Genomic DNA, 14,051 nt, shown 5'->3' on the forward strand with positions numbered 1-14,051 from the left:
AAGCCCCAGCTCCCCTTTTTAAGACTTCTCTGATCACAGAGACAGCAAGGTCTCTAGAAGCTTCTATTATTTTTTTTCTAGAATCTCTCTTCAAACGGCTTCAACCAGATCCAATTCAAGGGGTGAAAGTGTACCTATTGGCCTCCTGGAAACCATCATGTTATGTTATAATGATTTCGGCCTCTTGGAATCTCAATTTTTCTGTAACCACTTGGCCTCTTAGAACCTCCCTTGGGGAGGGAAACCCTACTTTTTGAAACTTCCATCTAAAACTCTAGTTTTCGATAACCCCAGTCAGTTTCCCGAGGACACCCAGGGAAGATCTAGGAACAACTGACAAACCTCTGCATCAAACATGGCTCCAGGATTGTCTAAGATCATAACTAGCCTCTGAAGCTCTCACGTTATTATAGCCATCCAGACCTCTGGATTAGTGTATGGGAGAAGTTAAATTGTAATTCGAATAACCTCAAAATGAATTACAATTTTCTTTGGAAGCATCAAAATTCTAAACCTACAGTATTCATTTCCTTAGGAATAATAGTTATTCAAATAAAGTATTCCAAAAGCTGTATTCGTATTTCATTAAAATACATGTATTTCATTGGAGGGTTTTATATTAGACTATGAAAAGAAATAATTAAGGGGAGAATTCATAATTTGAAACAAGTTATTACAAATTTTTCGAAACTTGACAAATTGTTCAAATATTCAATTAATAAATACGATTTTGTAAACAATGAAGACAAAAATGAATGTTTATTTTATGTTGTTGTTAAAAAAACAAAATTAAGATTGAGGTTTCTTTGCTTCAATCTATTTCTACAACCGTTGGTGACTAAACATGTAGTAGAAAGGAATCTTTTCCAATGAGACTGAAGTAGCAGGTAAACAAATATAAATTTTTCCTGGATTACATTAATCAAGAGTATGGCATGTTTGTAGGAGGCACATAAAAGGCAAAAGATTTTCTTAACATTTTTGGCAGGGCTATTCTAAATAAACCAAGAAACAATGGATTACGGGAAGGAAAGTAAGGACAAAGGTCTTGTCTTGTCTGTTAGAAAAAGTATTCGTATACAAGGGTGCCTCTTTAAATACACTGTATTCGATTCTCCATCACTACTCTGGATCAATCCAGCCTCTAGGAGCTATAACATGTGTTCCACCTCTGTAAAATTGCCACCCTAGTCTGTGGGACTTCAATTTAACAATATGATCCCCTGAGTACTTTAGTTCTTATACATCCCTCCTTATGTGGCCTTTGCAAGTCCCCTGTGTTCAAGAGGTTTTCATCTTCTGAAAAAGTAAATTAAGCATTTGGTCCTTGACTGGAAAGTGTTGAAAATTATTTTAGTCATTTATGGATATTGAATCAATAGTAAAAAATACAACAGTGTCAAATTGAATTCGATATTTTATACTACTACAACACTAAACATTTGGAAGTGTTAATTCTATACTGAAAACAATTTTTTATATTTAAAAAATAGATTAACTAAAAGTTTCATAGAATATTGAAGAAAACTTGACAAGTTTGATCTGCAGAAATATTCTCTAACTAAAGCAGTATTCTGTCTCTGTCTGTAGGGTGATAGCAGATGTAGTGTTCAACTCACATGACAGGCTCACCCCCGGACTGTAAAGGGTGTAGGAGGAAGTACCTGTGATGGCAGAGGTCTCTCTTATCCTGCTGTACCTTACACGTCTGCTGACTTCCACCAGCCCCAGTGCGGCATCAAGGACTGGAATAACCCCCTTCAGCGTCAGTGTTCATCTTGCCAGATTTAACCACATGACAAGGCTCACATGTTTTACGTTTTGATGTGTCAGACCAAAAGATGTTATGTAAGTCCTGAAGGTAAGAAAATGTTTTCTGAGCATTCTAACAATCTGATTTCTTTCAAGAGATACGCTACTATGAAGTCATCCTAAAAGGTACTGAAGATTTTGCTGTTTAAAAAAATTGTGTGCAGAGCAATAAAAAAAGGCATTTTTTTTACAGGATGGTGTTTGGGGAGAAGGTGGAAAAGTAACATTATTAATTGGAAAGTATATACTCGGACAATAATTGAACAAGGAAGTACAAAAAAAGTTTCAGACTTTTTAAAAAATAACCTATAAAAATACCGAAAAATCTAAAAAGCACTTGAATTTATACATATAATTAAATCTCTGAAATAAGACATATTTCATAATTCTGACTAAACGTAAGGTTGTAAAAGTGTGTGAAGTTTATTATTCTTATGGGACTAAAATCAAGATGGCGCCTAAATACTAAAAATACATCCAGCTCTTAAGAAATCTTAGCATTTCAATTTATACTGATTTCTGTTCTAAAAAAATTGTATTTATTTTGAGAAAACAATACCAGTTATATGTTATGTTAAAGAACCAGACTAAGTAGGTAATTTGGAAAACAATTCAATTACAGATCTGGAACTGCAACCTAGTCGGGCTTCATGATTTAAACCAGACGAGAGAGGAGGTCAGGCAGAAGGTTGTTTGACTACCTGAACAACCTGATTGACCTGGGAATGGCAGGTTTCAGGTCAGTAGTATTCAAACATTTTAAATTCAATTTATCAAATAGTTCTATCAACATCATATTGTGCAGACATTTATTAGAATTTTTAGTTTATTCTTCAGTTTACCTTCCTCTTGCTGCAGTGTTTGGAATCTGAATACTATCACAGATGACTCTTGGAATCTGGAGTCATGTTCGTCTGAAGAGATCCACAAAAAGTCTGTGACGAAGAAGCTCAAAATGAACTCGTTACACTGTTTTGACATCAGAGACACCTCTAGACTAAAAAATATAGTGTATATAGTTGAAAAGGTATTCTCATTGTCTCATCAGGTGCACAATTGAGTGCACTACGATGTTTTATACACGATCTCTAAGTACGGTGGGAGCAACCAAGTTTTCTACACATAACATATAAGCTATGGAGGTAAGGGTTGACTCAATGGTGAATGTCAACGTTCAACATTCACATTGAATTAACCCTTCCCACTATAGCTACATATTTAGTTGAAACATAATGTTTACTCATAATAGCGAAAATAGCAATAACATTATAACCAAGGGAAGAATTAAGTGTTGAACGAAAGTCATCTGAAAATTTGGTTTTTACTGTGAGATTTCTTTACTCTAATAACAGAAGTCTAATCCCAGTTATAATTGTTACAAAACACATTACCCTCAAAATCATCATTTCTACTCAATAATAGCTTTCCTCACTTATAATTAACTGTAACTAAAAGTTTTTGGTTAGTTCTTTTTAATATTTTTTGGAATACGTTATATTTGAGTAAAAACAGTTCTTTTACTAAAAAGGGCGCCTTAATGTTAACACAAACATCAAGATGGTTTAATGTTGAGTGCTGCATCCATGTATAACATTCAAATAATAAAAAAAAAAAAAAATAAGAAAAATTTCAAGCAGTCATTATCCTTTTGCTATATTTTCCAAGAACCAAAAACATAGCCAGCGAGGGGATCCAAGGGGTTCAGACCCCCCCAAATTTAAAATAAAAAAAAATTACTTTATAGTAAACGATCATTATTTAAATAATTCAGTATTACTGACATGTACTGCTGAAAGATCGTTCTCAACAAAGAAACTGGTCAAGAACTTTGGGGAACTAAATGGGGCCTTACTCTCTGTCCACTACGGGAAAATATCAGTTGTCTGGACCCCTCAAAATATTTTCCTGGCTATGTTCTCCCCAAGAACAAACCGGAATTGCAACTCCTCAGAAACATTACCATTAAAAATCTTGTATGCAGCGAAATTACACTTGTATAACTTACCAATTATACCTTGTAAAATGATTAAACTATTTGAAAATTATGGCTTGATTGCAGAGTAGATGCTGCGAAACATATGGACCCGTCGGATCTCAGAGTGATCTACGGCAGACTGAAGAAACCTCAAGACAGAACACGGCTTTCCGCCCAATACGAAACCTTTCATCGTCCAGGAGGTCATTGATTATGGTCAGTTTTACACCAGATTCCTAGGTTTTATAATTAAATTAACTATTTCAGTCTGTAACAGCAATTTAATAAAATGTTAAATTGTAATGGTTGAAATGCCTGTTATAACTTTTATTACTACTGTTACAGTTAAAAATTAAATTATACTTGCTTATTTTGTAACAACTAGAATGTTAAACATAAGTTACAACACACAAGATGTTAAAACACTAGATTTTGAACAATCTTAAATTATTCAAATGATTAAAACAGGTAGAAACACTTCAGTAGAAAACACATCTAAAAATTGAAGATTCTGATCCATATGGTGCCAGCTATGTGTAGTAGCATTGTCACCTAACATACTGGAAAACATAAATGAATCATGAATCTGTAGTTACAAAAACCTCAAAAAATAAATCATTATCGCAATTAATTAAATACAATTAGCAATTAATTGCTGCAATCAAGTCGGTATAGGGATCTTCTTAGATCTTAGTAGGGCTTTTTGATAGTGTATGCCATAATTCATTATTAGATAAAACTAAGCTCTATTGGTATTGAAAAAAAGTTGTCTAGCCTGATTTCAGAATTATTTGAAAAACAAGAGACAATATGTTGGAATTAGACATGAGGTTAACAATACAATAACATACAATTCATCGTCACTATTAGAAATTAAACATGGTGTACCACAAGGGTCTATTTTGGGACCTCTTTTGTTTTGAATTTATTTAAAAGGGTTTGCCACAGTTGGTCAATGATAACCCACTAAATAAAATTTGCGTATTTTGCTGACGATGCTAGTGTTAAGCTCAGCGATCTATTTTCATTTGGAATTAAAATCATTGACAGTTCTTGATAATGTAAATTCTGCTCTTAATGAAATATCAACTATTGATTAACGAAAGTAAAAACTAATTTTATTGTACTCTCCTCTAAACACACACTATATTAATCAGTAAGCCGGTAATTTCATTTAAAGACAAATTGTCAAATCAAGTATAGTCAACACAATTTTTTGGGTTTAATTCTTGATCAACACTTAACTTGGGATTTGCATGTTGATCTAGTTGTTAAAAAAAATTACCTCCAGTTTTATTTTAATTTACAGAATAGAAAGCATTTGCTCAATTGATACTTTAAGTCTTTTATTTTGCTTATGTAGACTCTGCAATTGCTTTTGGCTTTTATGCATTTTATGGAGCTTCATCAAGATTCTATTATATGATACTAATACTACAAAAAAGGTGTATTCGTATTATTTTGGACCTTGATTGAAATGATACAGTAAAAAATAAATTTTCTAGTGTGAGTATCATGACAGTTTATCATTACACGTACCAAGCTATTCTCTACACTAAATAAATTAATGAAAGCTAACAAACTACCTTTATTAGGAAGCAATCACTGTTATAATACTGGACAAAAGGGCACTATAGCAACTGAATCCCATAAAATTGGAATTTAAAAAAAGAAAAACACCTTACATAGGTGCAAAATATTTCAACAATCTTTCTTACATATACAAAACATGAAAAAGTGTTAAAGAACATTCAAATTTATCTACCTATTATGATACAGTGTTTTTTATATTACAATCTGGTGACTTCCATCAAGAATACAAAGCAGAAAACAATATGCATGATGAAAAATTGTCATAACTGAAGAAAGTATTATCCATGATGAAAAAATTACTCCGTTTTCTTTTTGGTGTCCTTACCTTTTTCTCTTATTTCAAAATCATCTCATTTGGTAAATGTTTCAGATGGAGTTTCAGTCAACGAATTTAAGGAGTATTTCTTTTATCAAAATTTAATCCACCAAAAAGAGTAAAAATGGATATAGTTATAATGATAGCCAATGTTCAAAATGGCAAAATATATAAGACATCTAGGTAAATGAACTTCAGTGTTTCTTTTGCTTCTTGTAGACACAATATTATCAAGAACATTTAGTAATTTATTTATACATTTAATTAAAACTAATCTGAGTTTATGAAATATTTCAGTTAGATGAACCTGTGTTATACTTGATTTTTTTACAAAAGGGCTGTTATACAAGTACTTTGTAGCCATATTCTGTTCATCTTCATATACACTTGTCAGAGGAAGGATTCTATCAAACAGAATTGGGAGTGGGCCTGAGCCAGTGCCGATGGCCGAGTGGTCTAAACGTTGGACTTTGGGTCTGGAGTTAGAGATAGCGCAGGTTCAAATCCTGTCTGTGACCGTTGCACTTTTTATCAGTACCCATCGACCTTGTAACTGTATCGACTCTCCCCCTTATTCTGTTTGATAAGATCCTCGCACAGGCCAGTGGGCCCATGAGGACAAGCACAGTAAGGCATAAAAGGGGATAAAAAAATGTAAGGGGAAGAATTGGAAACTGTATAAAGTCAGCAGGAATGGCAATAAATGCTGTAGTCACAGACTGACCATATACCTGTGCTGCCTCTGACTTAGGCCATAAGTTTGATGTCTCAGATCATATGGGCATCAACCCTTCCAACAATTAAAATCTACAGATGTTGAAATAATTTATGTCGAGTTCAAGAGCCAGAAAATGCTCTTGGTATTTATCTGATCATGTTTTTGTGCTTTCAGGTACTGATGGAAGTGAAGTACCAAGAATATACACCCTGGGCCTTGTCACTGACTTCAGGTTCGGAAAAGAGCTGGGTTCGCTGTTTTCCAAGGACGGAAATGATATCAAATGGCTGACCAGCTTTCGGTAAATTAGTCAATTAGTTGAGGCATTTGTTTTGGTTCAGTTGTAAATTGTAGGACCTGACACGAGAAGTGCTATTTGAAACCATGTAGACCACCAGAAGATCTAGAAAATATCATCAAACAGTTTTATATTCATTCTTCTATCAACGGGAAAAAAAGTTTGAGTTCCTCAAATTACATAAATTAATTGCTGAAGAAACATGTTAGAAGAATACAAATTTGTTACGTTATTGGTTTTTTCACTTTATTTGACTTTTTCATAGATTATAAGTTTTGTTTTCATTTTAAATATGAAATAGTGTTTTGTTTGTTATAGGCTACTACAGGATAATTTCACATGAGATTCAGTTATTACTGTCATGTATTAATGAATTTGCATTTAGGTCCAAAGCAAATCTGAGTTGGTGGAAGTAACAAGGGTGTTTTTAATTGAAACTGAGTGTGTTTTAATAAGCATCTCCAGTCAAAAAAAGCACACTAGTATTGAAGTTATACTTCTAAGCTCTTTTGAGAAACTAGAAGGCTTACAGTTAAAGTTTAAAAATGTTATTTTAAGGTGGCTGAATCGAAATTCCTTCTACTCTGTTGAAGAAATGTGTTCTAGCAGTACTGACATACTTATTATTTTAATTTTTAATTTAGTTTTAAGAGTTTTTGACTTGTACTTTTTGCTGCACCTAATTGATACTATGTAATTTTTGAGCTTATTCATACATTAGGTATTATGTAAACACTTAAACAACTAAGACTTTGTCAACACATTGTTTGTGGGTCAACAATAAAAGATTCTTGATGACTGATTGATTATTGATGATTCTAATTTTAGGTCCAGCTTGGAACATCCTACCCGGAGATAAGACAGTGGTGTTTATTGACAACCATGACACGGAACGCAGCTCAGATTCTGACATTGTCAACTACAAACGGTCTCGATCGTACAAGGTAGGCTAACGCTGATGTCACATTACACGCATTTGTCACCGTGACAAAGTTGTCGGGCTTCCAAGCGACATAGTTTAAATAAATTCTTTAAGCGAAGTCAGATATCGTTTCACAAATTTATTATGTCTTGTGCGAAATAGAATTACTTACTAATAAGGGTACTAAGTTGCAATTATATGTATACCAGCAGATAAAATGACTGGATGTAGCCAAGATTTGACTGTACAAGGAGGCCGTATGGGCCTCTTTGGCTGTATAGGGTTTGAATTTAGCACCATAAGAAAAATGTTAAACCACAAGCACTTTCACTCTCTTATTTGTGGCTGGAGGGATGTCTCATTTTAAATATAAACTTAATTCATATGAAAAACATTTTTTTAGCTTACTAAGTGATTCTATATTGAACTTTTGCACACACAGTTTTGGGACAGTTCAACAAAAATAAAAAATTGGCACAAAAATAAAAGATTTTTTAGTACAACTTTTTAGGTCAACCACACTTTTAGTCTAGACTCTTGTAAAAAGCCACTATCTTGAAAGATCATCCACAAGATAAATAGTAAATTCTAGTCTTGTGAGAAGTTTGTCTGCATTTATAAATAAGGAAATGTTTCTAAATAAAATAATTTCTATTTTTGAATTTTTAATGGTTTTGTCTTGTGATGTCCGGTTAACTTCAATCTGATATCTGTGGCGGAGCCATGGTAAGTCCAAAAGGGACAAGGTACAAAATGACGTCACGAGTAGGAAGGGCGGGGTGGGGTTATAGCGATAAAGTCAGGAGTCGGGGACAAGCTCTCGAGGCGTGCAGACCGCGGGACGGATGAGTACCTTAGTTTAAGATTGTAGTAACTTATTAATACCATGTTCTAATCCACTTTAATTAGGGGTAGAGTCTCGGGGGTGAGGTGTTAGGAGGGAAAAATTAGTTTTTAACAATGTAGTTGACAATTATTCAGTTCAAAATTAGCAGGTCATGTGGAATCGGCAGGAGTCAGCCAGCACTAAATTTGTTACACGATGATTATTATTCTCAATTATTCGTAGGTCCTCATTAAAGCTGGGTGTGTGATTTTAATTTAGTACCTAATTTAGTTTAGTGAAACAGCTCTGGAGTAGAATTAACTATTTTTCGAACTAATAAATAAGTATTTGGCCAGCAATAAGTCTTCCAGTCCTGAAGGGACACGATGTCGAGGCGAATTGTTGTATAAAATTAAATATCGGCATTACTATTTGTAACACCAGGTTACACATCTTAGGCATAGTTTTTAGAAACGTCCAGTAAACGGAACATTGGCACTTACGAATAGTTTTTTAGACGTTAATGAGTTTTTGACTTTATTGTTTATTTATAGATGGCCATAGCCTTCATGTTGAGCTGGGGTATTGGAACACCCAGGGTACTCTCTAGCTTTCAGTTCTCGGACTTCAACCAGGGACCACCCAGAGATAAAAATGACAACATCCTCTCTCCAAGACCCATACAGGTTTCGTCACTAACTTACATACACAATAGCCTTCATGGTGTGCTAGAGTATTATATTCCGTAGTGTTACATTAATGCTTGAAGCCTAATTTTTCTCTCACACACACCAAAATTCTAGAGTTAGATTTTATGTAATGACCTAATGCAAGATTATTAAAACACTTACAAGACAACAATCTGTTAACCGACAAGCAGCATGGATTTGTCAAAGGAAAATCTACCACAACTGCAATAACTAGTCTTATACAAAATGTAATTGATCTACTTGAAGATGGGAAAGATAGTTACTGGACTTCTACTGGACTTCAGCAAGGCCTTTGACTCCTTGGGACACGACCTCATTCTTTCAAAAACTTGATGCACTTGGTATAAAAGGATCAGCTAAATCATGGTTCCAATCCTACTTAACTGGACGTAGCCAAGTGGTTGAGATAAAATACACAGCAAACAACATGGTTCAGTTTGTGAAATCTAGTCCAAAGGAAATAACCCGGGGAGTGCCACAAGGCTCGGTTTTAGGACCAATCCTATTTATTCTTTTTACCAACGGACCATGCCACAACAACTTGGTGACTTGAGCACATGTTTAATGTTTGCAGATGATACCACACTGATAATAAGTGGAGATACAACTGCCAACTTAAAAGAACGCTCTGCTCAGAGCCTTCATAAGGCCTATAAATATTGTAAAGACAATGACCTAGTCGCAAACACAACAAAAAACAAAGCAGATCTGTTTTTGGAAGAGCAACGCTGAAACAGTGGGGACTCGAAAACATAGTTCTTGAAGATAAGGTGAAACTGCTTGGTATGACCATTGACAGAAAACTTACGTGGACCCCTCATGTAGATAACTTATGCAAAACACTGTCATCTGGCCTTTATGCTATGAGAAGACTTAAACAAGTTGCCGACATCAATACTGCAAGAACAGCATATTTTGGCCTATGTGAACCACACATAAGGTATGGACTAATTGTCTGGGGCGGAACCTCTCACGGCAACATGGAAAGAGTATTGATCTTACAGAAACGAGCCATACGGATTCTTGCGGATCTACAACCATTGGAAACCTGCCGTAACTCTTTCAAAGATCTCAAGATCAAGACAGTAGTCAATCTATATATACAAGAGGCAATTATGTATGCTGACAAACATGAACCTCTACGTAATGACAAAATACATAACTACAATACCAGGCATGCATCCTTTTTCGTGACACCTCAACATAGACTCACCTTGTATGAAAGACAACCACTCTACATTGGCTGCAAGCTTCATAATCACCTTCCCGACAAACATTAGAGGACTTAAAGGGCAGGACTTGAGGAGGGAGCTGAGCAGATGGCTTACAGACCGACCCTTCTACAGTCTAGCAGAGTTTCTAAAACCCAATAACTGATACGGACACTTCACTGTACTGTTATCCATATGACTTTAAAATTTATGTTGACATATTGTTTACTGTTACTTTTAGTAATTTATAACATATTGACGCCTTTGTATTTTCTCTACGAAATTCCAAATAAAGAAAATGATAAAGAAAAAAACCTTTAACATCCTCAAGCTGAGAGAGCCAAATACTGAGAGACACAGCTAGTGACAGTGCTTGTAAGCAAAAAATGTCTTTTAGAAGAGGACATCTCGCCAGAGAATGTTGAGATGTGGTCAAGAAGATGCACATTTTTCATAAGTTACATGTGCTGGAGGTCACAGCTGATTAGTATAAGAGTCCGGAATTTAAGTTGAATATTACATGTCTGTAGTTTGCATCCAGTGAGCAAGCTGTCATTTAAGGAGATTGCATTGCTATTTTTAAGACCTCATAATGAGACAATAAATAATGAGTTGAGCTCTTGTCAACATTTTTCCACTTTCCTCAAGTGTCCTATTAGCTTGATCAATCTAAGCATGGAATTTTCGCTTTTAAAGATTTGAACTGGCATTCAGCAGTGAGATGAAAAAGATCTCTGAAGGGAGGATGATAAAAAACAGAGGAAGGGAAAGGAAAGAGGATTACTCTTGAATGGCAGTCAGGCATCATAATCAGAATCAGGATATTCTTCATTCAGTAAAATAATATATTTGAGTTGGTTTTAAGATGATTATTTGAGTTGAAAACTCTTTACTTGGGGAAGGTCAAGATGAGATTTATATATGGCTGAGATTCCTAAATTATCTAGGTCTGGGTTTAGCCTTTCACCAATACATTAATATTATCAGCATTTGCATGCGCAATTTACCTATGTTGACATATTTAGGTAATCCGTGAATATAACATAAAAAAACAAGAGACCCAGGATAGAAACCTTGTGGCACCCAATATTTTACAAACTGCAAGTCTGTCTGAATTATGAGAATGAGTCCTAGTGTCCAGTATGCTCTGGATACATGAATTTAAATTTTAAAGAAGAAAAAAGGCTGCTTAAGGAAAGCTTTTTGTGTTTGTGATAAAATTTTAAGTCTCTGCATTCATAGGTTCACTTACCCACTGTATTGTTTTTAATATCATCTTTCATTATATGAACACTGGAAGGTATTTTTTTTAGAATAGAACTGCTATTAGGCTAAGTGATTGATGAACAAACTTGCCAGTTCTTCTTTAAACATCAATCCATTATCACACAGTAATTATTTTAAAGAGGAAAATATCTCTTGTAGTCGGACCCAGTGTTTTTGACTTTGCTGTTAGAACTGTTGTTAAATGAGTGTACACTTTTTAATAATTAGTGAAAAAATTTAACTAATGGTACTTAAATTTTAAAGAATCTTTTAAAACATTTATTTTCAACAAATTATAATATACTGCATAAAAAGTAAAAGCAATAAAATGTGATTCTTCAAAGTAGTAATCCTCCTTAATTTTCCTTTTATTAGCAGTACAGCCTCAGTGCACTTGTGATTTTGGTGTGTTGCCACAATGCACACTTTAGGATCCCTTAATCCAATCCATGTTGGCCTCAATGAAGATTCTTGGGTATTTCAACGTCTGAAGTTATTTATTGAAGTTAATTGTCCGCAGGCAGACATCTGCACCAATGGCTGGTCGTGTCAGCATCGCTGGCGTCAGATATACAACATGGTTGCCTTCCACAACTTTGTGCGAGGTAAGAGTATCTTGTCTGAGTGCCAATCACAATGCATTTCTTTCTGTTTGAAGTCTTTTATTTGGATCATTTCAACAAATCAGACTTTTCAGACAGGGCAACCACCAAATAATAAATAAATACTGAAAAGGGTTTGCCACCTGATAATTATAATGAACAGTTTGTCATTGATCAATAATAGGAAATGCTGAAGAGTTTTAATATACTTACGTTTCCTGCAATTTCACTTAAATTAATTGGATCTCTTATCAAAATTTCAAATTCAGGCATCAGCATTGTTGTAGAAAAACACTTTAAAAAACTCCTCTTTCCTATTTTTACAAATAAAATGTTCATTTGGACATAAATAGTGAAGTTTTACTTGTTCTCAATTCACATAATTTGTGTGATTTTATTATATTAATGAACCGAACAGGTACTGAAGTAGCTTCATGGTGGGACAATGGAAAGAACCAGATAGCTTACTGCAGAGGCCATAAAGGATTCATAGCTTTCAACGTGGAGAACTACCCTCTGAATAAAAAGCTTCAGGTGAGCTTCCGCCATGTGCACATATACGTTATATTGATATACACTCGTCGTTGTTGTGAGATCAGTAGTCTAGGAAACATATCTCAGAAAATAATTGTCGTTTCATATTTTTAACCTTTTTAATACCGCAGTATTTTGACCATCACCAAAACTACTGCCTAATGATCAATTTCTTTCTTAGGTGAAATTTTATCTATTGATTTCAAGAAAATTAGGTTGTGGGCTTGACTCCTTGACTATAGATGATAGAGCCAGCAGCATTATTTTTAGTCTATTGGATTATAGGTACTATTTCTATTACACTAATTTCCCTATCTGTTCCAGGTAGAAAGGGACATCATAATATCTACTGTCCACCAGTTTGATATTGAATTTGTATGATTTAACCCAAAAATACTAAATTGGAGACGGGTTAATTTTAACACTGCACTTATGACAGTATCATCCAGCTAAGATATCGTTTTTTCAGACCTGCCTCCCGAAAGGATCTTACTGTGACATAATCTCCGGTAACCTGGAGGACGGACGGTGCGGTGCACAGGCAAGACCGTGGAGGTGGGGGAGGATGGTACAGCCCTTATCACGATCGGAGAGTTCAATCCCACTAACCCAGATGATGGCGTCCTAGCCATATACCTAAAGGTGAGTGAGAAGTTGAAGATTGGTTATTTCTGTGTTTAATGCTGGTAAAAACACAACACTAGAACAGTGTACATTTATGTAAATGTGCAAATTCAAACTAATTTTCTTTTTCTTTTTTTTCTTTTTCATGTTCCAGCTATCTACTAATTTGCACCCCAAACTTTACCGCCCTAGGATCAGAGTTCCCTCTTCCACCTCCAGTTACCATCTTCTTCTTCTTCTTTTCTGGCTTCAACTCTCAACTTACCGCTTACGAACCTTTAAATATAGTTATTACCATAAACCACTTTCAGAACCTAGTATTAATAAAATAAAGATTTCAGTTTTATAAAACTATACAGATTTTTTTGCACTTTTCCATAATTGTAAAGCATAATTGACAAAATTTTATTGGTACAAAAAAATGAATTGCAACAAGTTTTCAAATTTATTGTTTCAGAGTTTTTGTGATATAATTTAGTATAATGTTTGAGTATTGAAAGTTTCACCACAAATAAAAATAAAATATAACAAAAAAAGCGATGTGACGAAGTAGAATCTAGTTGATACATTGACTAGTAGTGTTTTATTACAGTACAAAATTAATATACTACAGTACTAATATCTCACCACACAACATTGTGATT

At 34.5% G+C, this 14,051-nt stretch overlaps 1 pseudogene; it reads left to right on the forward strand.

Moving 5' to 3' along the window:
* Positions 1-1,626: 1,626 nt before the first annotated feature.
* LOC124373360 lies at positions 1,627-13,761 on the forward strand (annotated as a pseudogene).
* The last annotated feature ends 290 nt before the right edge of the window (positions 13,762-14,051 follow it).

The sequence above is a fragment of the Homalodisca vitripennis genome, unplaced genomic scaffold (genome assembly GCF_021130785.1).
Source record: "Homalodisca vitripennis isolate AUS2020 unplaced genomic scaffold, UT_GWSS_2.1 ScUCBcl_5381;HRSCAF=12072, whole genome shotgun sequence".
NCBI lineage: Eukaryota > Metazoa > Arthropoda > Insecta > Hemiptera > Cicadellidae > Homalodisca > Homalodisca vitripennis.